The following is a 20,790-nucleotide window of genomic DNA, read 5'->3' on the forward strand; positions in this document are numbered from 1 at the left end:
GTTGATGGATGAGATTTTCAAAGAACTCTGTCACTTTGATTTGACACGTTTAGTTTCTGGTCTCTTCTTTAAAAATATTTTATTCTAAAAATTAAAATTCATGTTTTATGAAAGTGATCAAATCATAAAAGTCTCGATCAGTTTTTTAAAAAATTCATTTTCATCCAGCAAGATCATGACTGAATATTTGTGGGATACATCCATTCAATTGGTGCATTTCATGATGGAAGTGCCATTTCGAACTGCAACATTATAGATCAACGAAAGTTCTATTTCGAATTCAGCATTATAGGCCAATGAAAGTGATATTTCGAACTTAAGCATGACAGACAAATGAAAGTGATATTTAGAACTGCAAATGAAAGTGCTATTTAGAACAGGCAGGCCAATAAAAATGCGATTTCGAACTTTGGTATGAGAGACTAATGAAAGTGGTATTTCAACTTAAGCATGATAAAAAAATTGGTAGTTTCAACCTAGGCATGTCAAGCCGGTTTCCTCCAAAGGAGGAAGTTTATAGGAAATAATAAATTCACAAGTAGTCTCGAATCACAAAGCAGGAAAGATTATGACAGTTAGGATTTTGCAGTTCTTGCAAAGCTTGGTATTTCCAAATAGTCGCCCATCCAGTGCCGGCAAGAATCAGCATTGCTTAACTTCGATGATCTAATGAGAACCACTGTGTCAACGCGATTATGCTGCATATTTCAGCATGACAGATCAAGGAAAGTGCTATTTCAAACTTAACCTCTCTCTCTCTCTCTCTCTCTCTCTATATATATATATATATATATATATATATATATATATATATATATATATATACACACACACACACTGACACCAAAAAAAAAAGTCCATACTTGTCATTTTTTTTCAAAACCTGCAAATTTGAATTAAATTGAATGTAACTGTTTAAACAACTTATACTTCATTCGATGCGCCTTTTATTCCCCTATAATTTTACCTGTTCATATTTGACTTTTAATTAAAGTATCCTAGTATCTACATCAATTTAAAAAAATGACTTCAAACCAAGGAAGCAAAAAGAAACTCCGCAGAAACAAATGAGCTTAAAATATCCACCGTTTATGCCACAAAGCATCTCTAATCGTAATTGTTGTTATTCCAGGTTATGCAACGTAACATTTAGTCCATATGCTTCGGCTTTCTCTTAATGATCGTCAGGAGCTCATTAATCTCCACCTTTCTGGTTTATCCAATCGAGAATTCACCTGCACATTGAAATGTGATGAGAAAACGATATGAAAGACTGTGCAAAAGCATCCAAACACCGGCAGTGTTCGTGATGCCCCTACATCTGCTCATCCTAAAGTTACATCTAACAAGGAAGACAATGCTATCAAGATCCGCAGCCTCAGATACAGATTTGACAGAACAGTCTGTAAAAAATCCAATCGTTTGGGGCTCCTAGCACCACTTTGCAACTTTTAGTTTTGGAGGAGATAAAGTTTGAAAATATGGAGACAGACAGGCAAATAGATATATAGCCTTTTATATCTTAGATATATGTATCATTTGAATTGTGTGCATTTAGACAGCATTTTTTCATTGAAGCAAGGATTGTTAATTACAGAAAGTATCTACTTAATTATACTATTTTTGCATTTCAACTTTTATGATCTTTTTTGTATTAAAATAAAAATAAAAAATTATTGTATGTTCTATATGTATCGTAAACGTTTTTGATTCTTCGTCAAATTATCAGGTGGAAAAGAAATGAACAAAAGAAAATTTCAGAAAAAATTTCAAAAGGTAGTTGTGAAACGGTGCATGAAGTCAGATGTCAGGAGAACGTTTTTATGCATTCTTTCCAGAATATATATATATATATATATATATAATTTACTATTTGAATAGTATTCTAATATATAAGCAAATAACACAACATTTCTTTTAGAAAGCTCAATAATGCAATACTAGAGCTATAAATATTTTTTTCATAATCCATCACTTTAACAGGAATAGACACTCATTTTGTCCATTTCAAAAAGGTTAGGGTTGTATTGGCAGCACTTGCGTACAATTATTTTGGTTCATAGTTGGCATTTAAGTATATAATGGTTCTTAATTATAAGTTTACCAACTGGGCGACTCATCAGCAGAAAAAAGTGCATAAAAACAAATTCTCAAAGTCTCAACAGTCTATGGACAGTCCTGAGACATCTGCAGTCCAACATTCACAATTTAGAAAGCTTAATAAATAAATAATAAAACAAAGCGTTCTAAGTTTCTAAATGCAATTCCCGATTCCGATACAATTAGCCGAGTATATATGTATTTATGTCTAAACTTGTGCATCGTCTAGTGCTATAAAATGTTCTTCTAATGAATGTATATACATTTGCATATACGTTTCACAGTCATTTTTAATTTTACTAGTAGTGTAAAATCAATAAATATTTAAAATCAATAAATATTAAAAATCAATAAATATTTATTTTATCATTACTACCAGTAGTGAAAGAATTTGTTTGAAACAAAATCAAATAATTAAAAAAAAAAAAAAAAAAAAAAACAATTAAAGGAGTCGTTTTTGGCACAAATTTTTCTGACTCCGATTCCAATACCTCAAAAAGTTCCAATTTTTCCAATTCCAATTAATCGTCCAAACACTAATCGGTACTGTTGGTTTCAAATCCAAACAAAGGTGACCTATAGTTGGTTTTCTGTACCGGACTCTCATCCAGCAGACCAACTATAGATCTTCTTTGTTTGAATTTGAAACCGACGGTACCGATATTTGTCAAATATTATATTATTTTTTTTATTTTTCTTAATATTCGAGTACTCTTCTAGGGTTCTCTCCCACGAACTTGACTGACACACACACACATGCCAAACACCTAAGAAAGTAGAATTGATCTCACTTCTCTACCATGCACTTCCTCCCATGACACAACTTCCGGTACACGTCAATATTACTTCTAACTTACTCTCTTGTAGAAAATCCCTTTCTCTTATTCTAACCATATATGGAAATTTCCGTTTTATTGACATCATTTTTACATGCTTTCATCCAATGGAATTTTTTTTAGAAGTGACGAAGCATTACCATGAGCGATCCTTACCAAGAGATTCTTTTGATCTTCATTCCAATGCTCTTGTAGTCTGGAATCTTATAAAACAAATTTTATCTTTAAAAAAAAAAACTTTACCATCAAATCATTTTAAAGGATAAAAAGCAATTTCTAAACAAACACGTTTCTTAAAATAGATTAAATTCTTAAAAGTACAATTCCGTTGAAGACTTCACCATTTTGGAAGAAAATGAGCCAAAGATGAAACTCTTTAGAAAGAATAAAAAGAATATGATAAAACTTTGTTGTTATTTGTCTCAAATTGTTATTATCTCTTCTCTATCTCTTCTCTTCTCTTCTTCTTCTTCTCTATATAAATAAAAAACTCATTTTTTCCCGTCTGATTTTGACATTAATAGGATTAAAAATCAAGATATTTCATGCAAATATAATATGCACAAACGGCAGAACAATATCTGAGGTGTGTTATAGGCTTATTATTTCTCAAATTCCTCGATAATCTTAGGTTTCTATACTTTTTCTGCTGAGAAGTCACGGCCAAAATCGGTTAGGATCAATGGAAGTGGTAAAATATTTTCTCTCTAATAAATTCCTCCTCCCCCTGCCACCACTTAACACCGTTTGGGGATCGTTCACAAGGAACAGTTGAGAAGAGAACACCGGTTTGGCTTCGTAGTTCTTTCATGTGAAGTTATTTAAAATCACTAAACTAAGCTGCAGTGCTCTGTGGCGTAGTGGTTAGCGTGCTGGACAATTCACATTATATTTTCACGTTCGCGCCGACCTACCGTAGTCGTTTTTTTTTGTTTTTTTTTCACACTTTATTTTCCTACTTTTACTCATGACTCCGGGTTTGATCCTTCCTACTTACCTACCATAAAATTTTTTAAAACTCCCCCCCCGTCCCGGAAACAAACACTTGGGCAACGCCGGGTACCCCCGCTAGTTATTAAATAAAAGAAATGTTGGGTTTTTATTTTATTTTTATTTTACAATTTTTTAGATTGTTGTCTCTTTTGTAAGATGTTTTTTTTTTTTTTTTGCTTTGTTGTGGAAATTTGACAAAACTTAGGATTAATATATTGGGAGAGAAGAGTGTATGTGAGAGAAAGAGAGGGGGAAAGGGAGACGGAGGTGTAAAAAGAGAGAGTGAGAGGCACAGGAAGAGAGACAGAAAACAGATGCAAAGAGAAAAAGGCACAAAGTGAGAATGAGAAAGAATTAATTAAAAATGATTATACGTAAGATGTGCGTTTACTGATAAAAATCCGATTTCAAAAATGTGATTTCAAACTTGAGCATGAAATATCGACCGACAGACAGATCCTTTTTGTAGATATGTTTAGACGCATATAAAGTAAGATACGCCTATTCAATTTGTGCGTTTACAATGAAAATGGTATTTCAAATTGAAGCATGACAGAGCAATGAAACTATTTAAAAATTAAATGTGGCAGACTAACAAAGATGCTGTTTCAAATTTGAGCATGATAGATTAAAGAAAATATTTCAAACTTTAGCTTGACAAACTAACGAAGATGCTCTTTCAAACTTGAACGTGACAGGCGAAAAACTCGCCTATTATAGAAATGTGTGGAAAATGAAGCCATCAACATATGTGCGAAAAAAAAAAAAGAAAAATTCTATTATTAAAAAAAATTGCAACAGTTGCTGGAATTTTTGGTAATCGTAATCCTTCTTCATTTTTTTCATTGGCGCTGTTTATCAACGAATAATTTTGTGTCTCGACAAATAAAGATGGCGTAGATTGTCTGTTAAGGTAGGATTTGAAAAAAAGAAAAGGGCTGTGAGAACTGGGGAATGTATTGTCTATGATACAGGTGTCATTCCAAAAGTAAGGCCTATTTATTTACTCAAAAATTAAAACGTTGAACAGCCAGGAAAACGGGATTAGTACCATTAAAACGAGCGATATTTTGTGCCCCAGAATTTATTTTTCTACGTAATCACCACCATTCTCAATGCATTTTTGCCAACCTCTTTTGATGACTTGGTTGTAAAAGTTTGTCACTCATATCTTTGTCGCCACTCTGAAATCGACGAACCCATTTTCTAACTGTGCTGACACCAACTGCATCGGCTTTGTAAATGTTCAACAGGCGCCGGTAAATGTTGATTGGTTCAATTTTTTCTGTGTGAAGGAATTCAATGACGCTTCTCTAATTCTGACGCACGTCCATGACAGGGGTTGCTTCCTTAGTTTCACACCATCAACATTACTAACAGAGAGATAAAACTTTCAGGTCATGAATGCATAAGTTCAGTCATCATAACAATGCAATTTGCAATCCCCTTTGATCCATTCGGGTAGAATAAAAAAAATAGGAGGCATTACGTTTGAAAGGTTTTTTGTAGAATCTGCCAGTTTTTAAGTTTCTGAATTTTTGAGATGAGGATTAGGAATTTTAATTGAATTATAAGTTGGCTTTCTGGCTGGGTTCGAATCTCCCGACCGGCAGGACTTGTCATCCTACACTGATGATTGCGTAAGCATGAAACACTAGTGTCTGTAGATATAAAAAAAATTATTATTTAATTATAATTTATATATAATATAAATGTATATATATATATATATATCTTTCTCTCTTTATATATATATATATATATATATATATATATATATATATATATATGGGAAAAATGTGCTTATTCAATTATATTTGACCTTTTATTTATGAAGCTCTCTCTCTCTCTCTCTCTTTGTGATTTATATCTATATCTCTTTCTTTCTGACTTATCTCTATCTATCTCTCTATCTCTGACCTATCTCTCTCTCTCTCTCTCTCTCTCTCTGGCTTCTCTCTCTCTGATTTCTTTCTCACTCACTTATCTCTCTCTCTCACTTATGTCTCTGTAATTTCTCTCTCTTTCTCTTTCTCTTATTAATCTTATTACTTTATCTTTCCCTTCATTTTTTTTCTGCCTGGTTACTCTCTCTCTCTCTCTCTCTCTCTTACTCCCATCTCTCTTTACCCTCTTCATCTTCCCATTCTCTTCCTCCTCACACTGTGCTCCCCATCTCACTGTATTCTCCAGGGCAACATTAAACATGATATTCTTTCTGGTAACCATGTACTAATTCCTGAAAGTCATCTTCCCTACACGAAAAACAATAACCCCCCACCACCACCATCCAACTGCGAATTCACCCTCATCTTCTCAATCCACTTTGAGCAGATAAAGTAGATTATAGGATCGAAATTTCAAGTTCAATTTCTTCTTCCTTTTCTTCTAATGCATCCAAACCACCTGTCCTCTTTTATGTACCGATCCCCTTCCTCATTGGACACTCCCCATCTCTTTGCCAATGCTGACACCTCTAACTCGTCGCAGCATCTCTAACCCAGTCTTCCTTTCAGCCACACTTACCCATCTCATCTTCTTCTCTCTTCACTTTACACTTGCATTTTATTTTCTATCTTCTTCATCAATAATTCCCCATCTCCTTCCTTTATTCTTCAACGTTTATTCACTGTCAAAGATTAAAGGAAGTTGCATTAGAACGTGGCGTCCCCCCCCACCAAACCCTACCCCATGTTTCGCCTGAATCTGAATGATAGTTGTTACAAAATCTAGCATGGCATCTCCAAGGTGCTGGACTTCGTGGGTGTTGGGTGTGTTGAATGTATCTTCTGCGGCCGAATTGTGTTTATGGAGTGTGACTGCACCGAATTAGCTCAAGTCTAACATTTCGCAAACATGCCTGATGGGATTCTAATATCTGGTAAACTCCGAGACAAACATTCAGATGAGTATTCGTAAAACTCGTTCCATGTCAATTCCACACACTGTGTGTGTGTGGGGGGGGGGTGAATTATCATGCAATAAAAACTCGACTGTCAGAGGTTAGGGCTGTTGTCGAACTCAAGAATCTATATGAAATTTCAGACTTTATTCCATTCTTAGTACTAGCCTGGGTGCCCGGCGTTGCCCGGAGGTGAGTTGAGCAAAAATAAAAAAAGTGGTAGTAGGCAGGCAAGCAGGCTCGAACCTGTACCGCGAAGAAGGAAAAGGACGTGGAAAAAATTACATCTGTGTGGTTGCGTCCATCGTCAAACCAAAAGTGGCGAAGGTTTAAATTAAGGCTAGTCTATCAAAAATATTGCCGAAAAAGACACCCCTCCCTGTAGAAAAGTGCCCAGTTGAAGGTGAAGGAATTAATGTTTTTTGAGCCAATTTTTCAAAATTTTTCGTCCGAAGGGTCAAGCTTCAAAACGATACTGATCTCGTGAAAATCCGTCACTTCTGTCAAAAGTTTTAGGCAGACATATAAACATACATACATACATACATACATACATACACACATACATACACTTAAACAGACAGGTAAGATTTATATAATAGATCACCTGTATTGAGGACTGAACCTTCACTCGAGAAAGAACTGATTATTACTTAACCCTACCACACCTGAGCTACTGAACCTAATTTGCCCCTATGCCTGGCATAGCATGGGTAGAATTGTGGAAAAATTTAAACGCATTAGTAATTTTTTGCCTTTCATCTACTGCCAGTATTCAGCCTTCGTGTGCCAGTCCGCCCACAAGGTGGAGCCCTCTTTGATGCACAGGTACTTTCTGCAGTGGGTACACCAGAACCTTGTCCTCACCTTCTTTGGGGAGGTTGTGTTTCTAAGATACTCCAGGGTGCTGTCTGTTGTATCTCAGGTGTTTCTTTATGCACACAACACAGAGGGGGTCAGATGCAGTGCCGTGGTTCGGTAGCTATTTTTGGCTCCTGGACAACACAAAAACACGTGGGTAAAAAAATATCGGTTTAGCAGTAACTCGAAAATTACCAGTATATCGGTAACTTGGTTTGGTAGGGTTAATAACTTTATCCATTGTTTCACAATATTAACTAAGAATAAAATACTAATTTAAACTTGGTCATGGCTGACAGAATGAAAACAATATACTCTCGTGTATTAGATGAAGGGTTCTGCTTGAAATTCCATAAGGATACCAAGAGTTCTATGAGATGCGTCCCAAAAAGGCCAGAGGTTACATCGACTGTAGCATTGTGAAGATAACATCTAAAATGAGAACAGTAGTCTGAATGATACAAATTATTAATCCGCATCTAAAAAAAAAATTCCGGAACTTACAAAAAATTATTTAAAAAATTTATATGTTTACAATTCCGTCAGCAAATTCTGTATATAAACTACAACACTTGTTAAAAGGGAAAGATCAAAAGTAAATATTCAAAATTGTGTTTAATGCTACTAAGACTAAACTTCTTTCCTTTAACAATAACAAAAAAAAAAACATTCTCATCCACTGATAACTACGACTAATAATACCCTACGTAAGAGTTTATCGTTAAAACTCCTCAGTTTAGCATGCACAGGCAATGTGAATTGGAGCACACATTGAGGTTGACAATTCTGCAGCAAAGAAGGTAGATTCCCTCTATCATGCTAGAAAATTTCCTCACACCTGAGAGTATCCTATATCTCTTAAAAGACAGCATTCGCCCATGCATTGAGCATTGTTGCCACATTTGAGCTGTTGCATGTATCACTAGTCCCTCACTCTTAGACAGGGTCCAAAAAAAGCGCCACACTCTTAACCAAGCTCTAGCCTCTGTCCCATCGCCACAATTTTGCCTCCCTGTGCCTGTTTTATGAGTACTTTAATGGCATGTGCTTTGATGAATTCATAGCACTTGTTCCTCATTCAACATACATACCTTCAACTAACCCATCAAGCAACAAAATCCCACCTCTTTACTACTGAGTTCTCTAGATGCCAGAAAGCTTTCTATTCTACTATCTTATTTCTTCAGGTTGCTAGACTTTTAAACTCGCTCTGTTTCCTGTTTCCATGAGTGTGCTAGCCTGCAAAAGTTTAAATATAATGTGAACAGGCATCTCGCTCATTTTCCTACATAGTCCCCTGTAGACATAGTTCCAAATCGTAGCTGCTTACGTCCGAGTGACAATATACCTTGTTGAGAATAAATAAGAGTGGAAAACAAAATGTAAGTAAAACAAATGGACATTACAAACAAATAAAAAATAATACAACAAACATTTCATATACGTCATCATCATGAGTCGCATCTTCTGCTTGCTTGCAAATTATTTTTCGCCATTCCTTTCGATCCAGGGCAAGTTGGTTGATGGACGCCCAACTGTTGAGAGATATCCAATCAAAAATATTTTCTCTCCTTGGCTTTCCTCTGCCTCTTTTTGCCTTCTAAAATACCCTCAAAACATAGCTTTGACAGGCCAGTAATTGATCGTTTGACATGGCCAAAAAGTTTAAGGTTTTTACCTTTGATTCTTTTCAAATAGACGGGGTAGGGAAGTAGTTTGACAGAGGGTGGACATTTTGGGTTTTCGATCAGGTGAGTTCTCATAATGAAACGCAAAGAACCATATTATTGAAAATGATCTAAACTAGTAAAAAATATATTTGTTTTATACAACAAAATAACTCCGTATTATTTTGATTCATTGGACTACTGTTCTCATCTTGAGTGTCATTTTCACAATGTTTTGTAAGAACCCGTGGCGTAGTGGTTTAGAGTACTTGAAAAAATCAATTGTAAACGTGATATTCACCTGAAGATTGAAGGTTCGATTCTCCATGTGGACAATCAAAAAATACAATTGCGAATTACTTAGGACCTCTACTCTGCCATGACTGATGTAACAAGAGCGTGCTATCCCCATGAAGTAAATAAAGGTTTGCATTCGAAATTCTGTCCAAATTCACAAGTTCAACGGAAACATTCCCGACTTTGACAAGATACACCTGAAGAAGATCTGAGGTGACATCGGCTGAAACTCGGACTGACTTCCTCATCTTGGTTGTTATCGTCACAACGTTTCAGCCGTTTTGCCCTCCGGCCTTCATCAGGTGTTTTGTAACGTTTTGAAACGTTATGACGATAACAACCAAGATGAGGAAGTCAGTCCGACAATCTCAATCAATGAAAACACCTCATCTCAAAAATACGGACAATTACTATCGACCGAAACATTGTGAAAAATCACACTCAAAATGAGAACAGCAATCCAATGAATCCAAATAATAGGAATAATCAATCCTCATCTCGAAAAATCAGAAACTTCAACGAAAGAACTTATGCATTTTGTTACAATGCTAGATGTCCCGGTGACCTATTGATTTGTTGTATTATTTGGATTAATTGGACAATTGGTCTCATCTTGAGTGTCATTTGCACAACGTTTCGGGCGATGTGCTCTTTAATCTTCTTCAGGTGTAGAAAGTCGCCATGTTTGGCCAAGGAGAAATGTGGTGCCCCCCCCCCCACCACACACACACACCAAACCCTACCCCATGTTTCGCCTGAATGATAGTTGTTACAAAATCTAGCATGGCATCTCCAAGGTGCTGGACTTCGTGGGTGTTGGGTGTGTTGAATGTGTCTTCTGCGGCCGAATTGTGTTTATGGAGTGTGACTGCACCGAATTAGCTCAAGTCTAACATTTCGCAAACATGCCTGATGGGATTCTAATATCTGGTAAACTCCGAGACAAACATTCATATGAGTATTCGTAAAACTCGTTCCATGTCAATTCCACACACTGTGTGTGTAGGGGGGGGGGGGTGAATTATCATGCAATAAAAACTCAACTGTCAGAGGTTAGGGCTGTTGTCGAACTCAAGAATCTATATGAAATTTCAGACTTCCAAGATTTCGTTTTTTTGGGATCTAGTTGAAAGTGAATTTACAAAAAAAAAAAAAAAATGAATAAATATAAAGTCAATAACAATATCAGACAACACTTTAGGAGGTATAATTTCTAAATTATTTATGATTAAAATTTTTAATTAAATCCATTAACAAATTGTAAGTCTTTAGAAAAACTAAATTCACAAAAACAAGAGTATTGCTGGTGAGACATAACGTTAAATCACGTGTATATCTTGTGTTGAAGGTCGGATGTTACATCGGCTGAAACGTTGTGTAAATAGCACTGAAAATGAAAACAATTGCCCATTTAATCCAAATAATACACTGATATTATTGGTTACTAAGGAGCTTTCACGTAGGTCATCAAAGATCTCTCATTGAAAACAACCTGTGATGTTTTTTAATCCTGGAAGCTGAGTGGCAACAAGTCTCCCCAGATTCCCAATACTTTCTACCTCTTTCGATAACATTTGCAAATGAATTTGCGTTATCGTAACAACCACTTACCATTGATTTCTCGCAGGCAGTGGCTATTGGTCTCCACTGGAATTTGAGTGGCAATAAGCCTCTCCAATGTCCCAGTTTTCTTTGCACTTGTCCAGTGGAGGTCAGGTCAGTGCACTCTCCTTGGTCTTTCCATCCTCCTTGACCCTTCTCAACTATTTGGCATCACTCTTTTGTGGGGCGGTGATGGGGCTATGGGAGGGGATAACTATTGCTTTTTAATATTCTTATATAGAAGTAAAGAGACTTATTTACTTTAGATGTGCATTTGTGGCATGTACAGACACACGTGTAAATTAGATGGCAACTTGAGTCACTGTTTTTCTAAATGCTCACAAAATCCCAAAGAAATATTAGAGAGTGATTGAATTGGCAGTAGGAGGGGGGATAAAGAGAAATGCATAAATATCAAAGAAAGAGATTGTTGTCATGTTCAGTTAATTATTAATGATGGCTAATTCGAACAATCAAAACATTATTTGTAACCTAACTCAATCCCAGATGTAAGGTATATTTTAACATGCAAACTGTTAATAAAGTGTATAGAATAGAAACCTCATATATATATGATGGAAATAATAGTCCGATGTGATGGAGAGATGAAAAAGGAACAAATCAAAATTATATGTTCATCAGCGTTTCATTTTTATTTGAAGACTTCCTCGGGATGAATAATTTGAATAAAATAAAATACCGGTACAATATTTGAAGATATACTTGTGTTTGTAATGTGAAAAAGATTTTTTTTCTTCACATCACAAACACAAATATATCTTCATATATTGTACTGGTATTTTATTTTCTCCAAATTATTAATGCTGAAGAAGTCTTGAAATAAAGACGAAATGTTAATGAATATATAATTTGGTTTGTTACTTTTTCATCTCGCCATATATCTCTATCTCTACTATTATATAAAAGAAACTTTGTCTGTGTCTGTCTGTGAGTTCGTTCCCTATGGATTCGAAAACAGCTGGGTCGATTTTTATGAAATTTCAGACGAAGGTACTTTATGTGCCTGGCAGTGTTCTTAAATAGGTTTTGTGTTAGAATGTCTTCAATAAGTATCGATAATTGAAATAATCCAATGAAAGAAGGAACAGGAGGTCACAGCCTAACATCACAAGCGCATTTAGGAATTTTTATTACAACACAAGCCGAAAGGCCCGACATATAAAATCAACAGTAAGTTCTTTGATATGACAAGGGCGAATTCGAAATGAATGTTTCTATTAAGAGTACAACTGAAGCATAATATTTCACTTTTGCATTTTAAACTTTAATTCAAGCCATTATATATAAAAAATAATTTTATAAAATCAACAGTAGATTCTCTACAGTGCAATGTAGACTACAATATATTGTAAACTAAGTCGCTGCAAGAGGCGTGAGAAGCCTCCTCCAGGTGCATTGCGATGGGTCCCCAATAGGAGCAGGCAATCAATCAATTTGATTTAAAAAAAATGATCGATTTCACGGATTTTGATGACAATAAAAATATAGGAGTGTGATCATCATTCAATTCCGGACAACGCCGGATCACCCTACTGGTGTATATATATATATATATATATATATATATATATATATATATATATATATATATATATTATCCGTGCAAGTTGAAGGAATATGAAGATCTACGAGATTAACGTGCCAGAAATGGCTGGAAAAACCATTGTATATCCCATCGAAATCAGATAACGAGATTTATTGCTAACTTAGCCTCCGCGTTACTGAATATTTTTTTTTCTTTCTTAATCAGTCAATATATGATTAGAACAATTAGAACAGATTTTTTTTTTACAAACATAACTGAATCCCGAATCATATGTGTATTTTAGCATGCGTTGTGTGTGTTTATATATGAAAAAAAAAAAAAACCTTAGGGAAACAAACGTTGATTAACTCGCATAAAATCAAATTTCAAATAAAACATGCACACGCTTTTCTATCCAGTTATGTCTGGTTAAACCCGCTCTGCGACAACTCAATATCGATTCACAGATGAAAGGAAGACTAAAAGACAGGACAGAACCTGATGTCGATACATCAAAAAGGATGATTCTTTAAGTATCGTGCCATTTCTCATGACCTTGTGTGAAGATTTATATATCGATATATTAAGGTCCATTGTTTCTCATAGGTTGACTGAGCAACCGCTATTTCCGCACCGTTGCCCGTTGTCAAACCGCTGATCAATGGAAAAGACAAAAAAAAAAAAAAAAAAAAACGGTTCTGCAATTCACCGGAAGCAGACATCACGTGACTGGACAAACAATGGCGTAAAGATCATTCCAGTGACACCGTTTAATTGGATCGCTTCAAAAGATGGTCGAAGATTCAGCCATGGGTATTAAAGCGAAAAGTAGTCTTAAAAAAAAAAAAAAAAAAAAAAAACATTTAAAAAAAAAATGGTGAGGGAGACATGATTTCTTGAGAGGGCACTGACCCATTGGCTGCTTTAAAATGTGAAGAGACAACGCAGCGATGGATGGACAGTTATTATGCTAACATTTTACATTTAAAGAAGTGCTTCCCAACCACACTTAGTGTATCATGGGATGATTATTCGTGTGTCTTAAAGACGTTATAAGCTGAAGTTACAAGTTAAAGCTGCTGCGATGAAAGTGGGCTCTCTCTACCATGCTAGAAAGTTACTTACGCCTGAAAATATCCTGTACCTCTACAAAGCCACCGTTTGCTCATGTATGGAGTATTGTTGTCACATTTGGGCTGGTGCATCTGCTACTGTTTTCTCACTCCTGGGCAGGGTTCAAAGGAGAGTTGCCAACCTGATAGGTCTCGAACTGTCATCTAAGCTTCAACCTCTGTCCCATCGACGAAATGTTGCATCCCTCTACCTCTTTTACAAGTATTTTAATGGTGAATGCTCTGACAAACTACAAGCTCTTGTGCCCCCTTGATGTAATTACCCCTGACAAACCCGACAAGCAGCAAAATCCCACCCCTACATAGTTACTCTAATAATTTCTTCCTCAGAACTGCTAGACCTCGGAATTCTCTTATGGGCTCCTGCTTCCTCAACTGTACTGACATGCAAAAGTTCAAATGTAATGTGAACAAACATTTTGCTGCTCAATTCCCTACATAGCATCCCTGCAACTTATGTCTCTGATAGTAGCCCCCTACATCAAAGTGGCACTGTCCTTTATTTGGGGTGAAAAAAAAAGATGGAAAAAAGTTTTCATATCGTTATAATAGGAGTATTAATAAAAACTAACTTACACATTATTCCTTACATAGTATTGATGCTTAAACGATAAAAAGAGAAAATAAAATGCTATATAAACCGTTTGTTTAAATCTATATAGAAAAGTGAAAGTGTCTGTGTGACTGTCTGTCTGTCTGAGTACATTTCCCTACGCAATAACTCTGTCAATTTTCAGTCTACAGACTCGAGATTTAACATACAGGGTACTGAGATTTGATGAAAATCTTTGTAATCAGTTTTCGGCCAGAAATTTGGCTGTTAAGGAGTCAAAATTCAACGATTTGACCTTTGAGAATTCTACCAAACTCCGCCAATTTTGTGTATAAACACTTGAAATTTTAGATATAGGTTCCATGGACATGGATGTAATTTAATAACTTGATTTGATCCTAAAACAATAAATGTTAAGGGGTCATAATAGGGGTCAAAGTTCAAAACGAATTTGACCTCTGCAGTCCCTACCAAATTACTCAGACAATTTCTGGTCTAAACATTTGAAATTTTACATAAAGGGTATTCAGAGATAGGGCAAGCTTTTTAATCGGTTTGGGTCGGAAATTTGAGCTACCAATATATAAATGTATGTATGTATGTTTGCATGTCTGCCTAAAACTTTCGACAGAGGCGACGGATTTTCACAAGATCAGTATCGTTTTGAAGCTCGACCCTTCAGATAACAAATACTGAAAAATTTGCTAAAAACATTAATTTCTTCACCCTCAACTGGGCACTTTCAACAGGGAGGGGTCGCTTTTCTCGCCGATATTTTCGAAAGTCATCCCCTCTTTTTAATTGTCTAGCCTTAATTTAAACCTACGTCACTTCTCGGTTTGGTGGTGGTCGTAAAAGCAAAGAGGTCACATTCTTTTCCCATTTTTTTTTTTTCCTCCTTCGCGGCACGGGATCCTGCCTTCCTACTACCACTTTTTTTTTTTTTTTTTTGCTCAACACATACCTCCAAACACCCGGGTAACGCCGGGCACTCATGCTAGTTGTAAGATATTTTCAATTTTCCATAATAATAACATTGGTTTGGTAAGCGTTGTTATGCTTTATGTCACCTATCTCATTTAGATACGGCATGATCACGTTGACACACTTTTTCCTGCTGGTTCACCGATGTTAAGCAACGTTGAACTTGGTCAGGATTGAATGGGTGACCATTTGGGATTCCAGGTGCTGTATGTAATCTTTGCTTATCTCGACATTGTTTTCAGTCGTCCTAGATTTCTCCTTGCCACTGGACTCAAACAGTGCCGATTCAGGAGAGGTGGGGTTGGTTATTGTGCAATCCTTGCCTCACAATTACACGTGCAGTGGTGTCCTTTGTTTTTTGAGACTGAACGGAGGAATCATCTATCTCATTTACAACATACACTGAAAATTTTGGACAACTATAGTAAAATAGTTCCTAAAAATGGAGTGGTTCTATTAGTCCTAAAAGATCCCCTGGGACACACCCAAAAGTTATCACAAAGTATAGACAAACAAAATTATATAGATATCAGTCAGTTACAACTTTTCAGAAAGTTTTATAAAAATCCAAGGCATCAATTTTTTTTTTTTTTTAATAAGCACAAAAGTGTCAATTTGGCCATTTTAACCCGATAGGTATTCATGGGGGGGGGGGGCGAGAGGGGGTCTTAATGAATAGGTATATTATAAAAGATATATATTCATACTAGCAGTCTGCCCGGCATTGCCCAGTGATAAAATATGCTTAAATATGATACTTGATTAATGCAGATTTCGTATTTATTATTATACTAGCGGGGGTACCCAGCGTTGCCCGGGTGTTTGTAGGTGTGTGTGGTGTTAAATAAAAAAGAAACCGGGGGGGGGGGGAGGTTAAAGTTAGGTAGGATCGAACCCGAAGCCCTGAGGCGAAGTTTGAAAATAAAATCGGCCAGCCAGAATGAGTTACTGAGATATGTTTGAATTTATTTAAGTAAGAACCAAATTGACAAGTGCGCGCACGGAAGTCGTCGAGTTTTATGATGTTATATATATAACATATTATGTTATGAGCGAAGTAAAAAAAAAGAAAACAACGTTAAAACTTAAGCAGGAAAAAAAAAACACAAAAAAATTAACGTAAGGCAAACGAACGATACAAACAGAAAAACGAGCACGTGAAAAATGGCTTAAATAAGCCTGTTTCGATATCAAAATTTAAAAAATCGGTGCGTACCCGGGTGTTTTGGGGTGTGTAGTCGGGGGTGGATAAGCGAAGTAAAAAAAAAAAGCAAAACAGGAAAACGAACGTTACGTTAAAAATGGCTTAAATAACACTCGTTCAATATTTAAATTTAAAAAATCGAAAAAAAAAAGAAGACATCTCACACCATATTCAAACCAAAAAATGAACCAACGCGCTAATCGACTGAGCTAAATCAGGTCATGACGTCATCTGGCGCATGTGTAGAACCGCTCGTCGTCACGAGAATACCGTTTTTGTTGATCCTCCCTTGTCGAAAATTGTCGATTTCGGGGTGAAAAAATGAACGTTTTTGGCCAATTTTTCGATATTTTTCGAGCGAAGGATGGGGCTTCGATATGATACCGAGTTTGTGAATTTTCGTCGTGTCTGTCGAAAGTTCTTAGCAGACACACAAACATACATACATACATTTTCGCTTATATATATATAGACTAGCGAGGGGTACCCGGCGTTGCCCGGGTGTTTGGAGGTGTGTGTGGTTTTGGGTAAATCAAAATTCGGGGGGGGGGGGGTTAAAATAAAAAAAATGTTTTGGTAGGTAAGTATGAGGATTGAACCCGAACCCTTGAGGCAAAATTGGAAATTAAGAGTGTGACGTTAACCATTGGGCCACAGCGAGATGCTAACGGAAACCACGTTTGAATTTATTTAATTACTTAAATTAGTAGGTGCACGTTTTAATGACTTAATGCGGTCAACTTTTTACTTCGGGGTATCATTTAGTGTGGAACGCTTTTTTTTTCCAAGATGTTGGGGGTAGGGGGAAATAGCTCCACTTGTCCAAATTGAATAGCAATTGTCTTCTGATATAAGGAAATAATATTTCTACATTGAGTAAAGTTGATTGCTTTTGGACATTTCCGGCGATCGAGACCGGAAAAATACCTAAACAATTAGTGTCGCTTTTATTATAGGAAAAGGCCTAACCCACATGCTGCGAGCGAAAACTGTTGAATATTTATCTTCCCGAAGTCGAGCAAATTAAATAGACAGGCGAGCTCCGTTGTTAACTCTGAGATATTACGATTTACATGTGATATAAAAAGTTTTAAAAAGTTGTTAGGAGACCGACCGTTTCTCTGAAAAAAGCCTTTTGTAGACATACAGAAAAAGCGAACACACATACAAACATAAATACATTTTCGCTTTTATATTTATAGATTGGACCCAATGATTTAAAAAGTTTTTTAAAAAATGACTTGTGCGCCACCACCGAGAATCGAAACCAAAATATTAAGCTTTTGATTTACTTTTTCCTTTGACGTTGATGCCTGAGCTATGGAGACATGTTTGTTGCAAGGCTAAAAATTAAAATATGAACCAATAGCTATTACGTTACGCATGCATATTTGGAATGCCGTCATTCGACTTTCACTTGGTAAATTTCATTTCTTTAATTTTCGCACTTTTGCACCTATTTTCCCCGGCTAAAACCCAAATATAAAGTTTCGCATGGGTTCAAATACCCTATATATTAAGTTTCATGCATGTAGACCAAAAACTGCCAGAGGAGTTTGGTAGGTAAAATTTTTTAAACAAATATATAAATACACACATGCATAAATATATATAGAAAGAGGTTTGTGTTTACTATAAGCTTCTTACGCAAATATTACGCAAGTATAAATCATGTATAATATCTGCATGAATATAATTACACATAATAGTTAACTAAAGATAATCATCCCATGAGAAAACCGAGAAAAAACTAATAGGGAATTAATTAAAATGAATGTTTAAACGAATATGCAAATTAGCTAGATCTTTTTCTAGTGAATGCAATTCCACGACTCATATATAACAGAGTTGTGTTTTCTTTTTAAGTAAATAGAAAAAAGAGTTTTAATATGAATATCAATACACAAAAACAAAAAAATTTATAGGGGAGTGTGTATATATATATATATATATATATATATATATATATATATATATATATATATATATTCATACAGGGTGTCCACAAAGTCTGGCTACATAATGTAGCCAGACTTTGTGGACACCCTGTATGTGTATATATATATATATATATATATATATACACATATGTATTAATGGTGACCTTATCTATATAATATTCTTCTTGTTCCTTCCTTACTCCTGGAGAATAGCATGAATTTTATAAAAGTCGATCAAAATAAATCTAGATACGACGTCTCTTCGCAAATCATAGATGTTATAATCTAGGGAGTATATAAAAAGTTCTAAAACATAGTAACCCCTTGTCCCCCCTACCCTCAAAAAACGCCTTTGCTGGACATACAAAAACGCTGCAGCCGTTTTGTCTTTTATATATAAAGATGCCATGAATGACATTTTTGTAGGGAAGATCACCCTGTACTTATATTATTAAATTTTCTCCGTTGGAATGTATGTAATTAATGTTACCTCACCTTAAATTTCATAATAAGTCAGCATTTAAAAAAATTTTTTTATTATATACTTTCCTAGCAAAAGGGTAATATTGTTCTCTAAAAACTTCTCTCACTCTATCCGTCTCTCTCTACCTTTCTCTCTTTCTTCCTCCTCCAGTTTTCCCCTCCTTCTCCTTGCCCAGCCATTCCTGTCTCTGGACATACACACACATAACTAGTTTTTATAGATTTATTGAGGCATGAATCGGCATAAGGAGAATTAACTTTTTGATAAAAAAATAAGTTACTTTTCCAGCCAGATTATGTACTAACTAAGTACATAATCTGGCTGGAAAAGCACCTCCTCCTTGGTTGGAATCTGTGCCAGTTTAGGGTCAAAGAATATGAATATTTTTTTTCTTAAATCTTAGATATTATTCAACCGGGTCAACGCTGATAAAAATAATACCAACTTTGTGGATATTTGTTTTCTAGTTTTGAAATTTTCACCAGACAGACAAACATACATGCAGACAACTGCCCATAATATAATAGTCTATCCTTTGTATTTTTTTTTAGTTATTATTTCTCCCAACTAGGCGTAAAAAGAATAATAGATTTCGATGTTTTCTTTTTGTTTACAAAATCTCCCAGGTTACCTTGGGCAAAGTGTTTATCCCTACACATGCCCCACTCACAATTCATCTTTCCCAATTGCTTTTTTGTAATTTTAGGTTTTTTAATTTTAGTTTTTTTCTTATACCTACCCTACTTTCCAACACCATCAACTACGCAAACTCGTCCCCCAAATTTGAGTATTACTTTAAAGAAGATCTAGTGTAAAAGCCCCAATTTTAGGAGTTTTTGAGAGGAAGGGTACTTCTTAGTTGGCACATCATGTCAGGGTCACCATTATAGAAGTGCGAGATACACACCTCTATACATTAGTATTAAATGGAAATGTCGCATGGAGGAAAAAGCAAAACCTGTTTTTTGCACAACAACGAAAATATTTAAGCAGGAGAAAGTTGAATGATGTTCAGATAAGGAAAGGAAATTTTTTTATCTGATCACAAGTTGGTCAGCAATTATCTTCAGGCGAAAATCATCAATGCTGGAGAGTCCAGTGGTCAAGACAGGAGAGAGAGAGAGAGAGAGAGAAGGGATGTCTTTCTTTGTTGCTTCCAGGTTTTTTTCTGCTCTCTGACTATGATTCCCAAAGGGTCTGAAGAAGGGGGACAGATGAAATTAATGAGCCCTGCAAACTGATTTGTCTGGTGCTACCGGATCAGGCTGCCTTTAAAATGCATCAAACATTGATGCTATTGTTTTTTTTTCTTTTACTTTGCATCAGATGACACTGTATTGCAAAAGTCAAAATCAAACACAACAATTTTGCTCTACAAAACAACTAAACCAAACACCATGAATAAATATTTGGAGATATAAAGAATATAACGTATTTTTGCAAAAATCACTGAATTCGGCATTAAAGCACCTGAAAAGTCCTGATATGCCATAAAACAAAACAACCAAACCAAAAACATGGATAAATATTTAAGATATAAAGAACTTACAACATAAAAACTTTTTTCTCAAAATTACCGCATTGCTGCATTAAATAACTCGATAAGTGTGGATATGCCATAAAACTAAACGATCAAGCCAAGCTAATTGGTCGATGTGTATCCAAATTACCCAGCAGAGGCATTTATC

General features: G+C 35.5%; 1 protein-coding gene across 21 annotated transcripts in view; it reads left to right on the forward strand.

Moving 5' to 3' along the window:
- LOC145248122 (disabled homolog 2-interacting protein-like) overlaps positions 1–20,790 on the forward strand; it is a 1,344,959-nt gene that overhangs the window by 642,254 nt on the left and 681,915 nt on the right. The gene's annotated exons all lie outside the window — the stretch shown is intronic.

The sequence above is a fragment of the Euprymna scolopes genome, chromosome 26 (genome assembly GCF_053919585.1).
Source record: "Euprymna scolopes isolate OS-2025 chromosome 26, ASM5391958v1, whole genome shotgun sequence".
In the NCBI taxonomy this organism is placed as follows: domain Eukaryota; kingdom Metazoa; phylum Mollusca; class Cephalopoda; order Sepiida; family Sepiolidae; genus Euprymna; species Euprymna scolopes.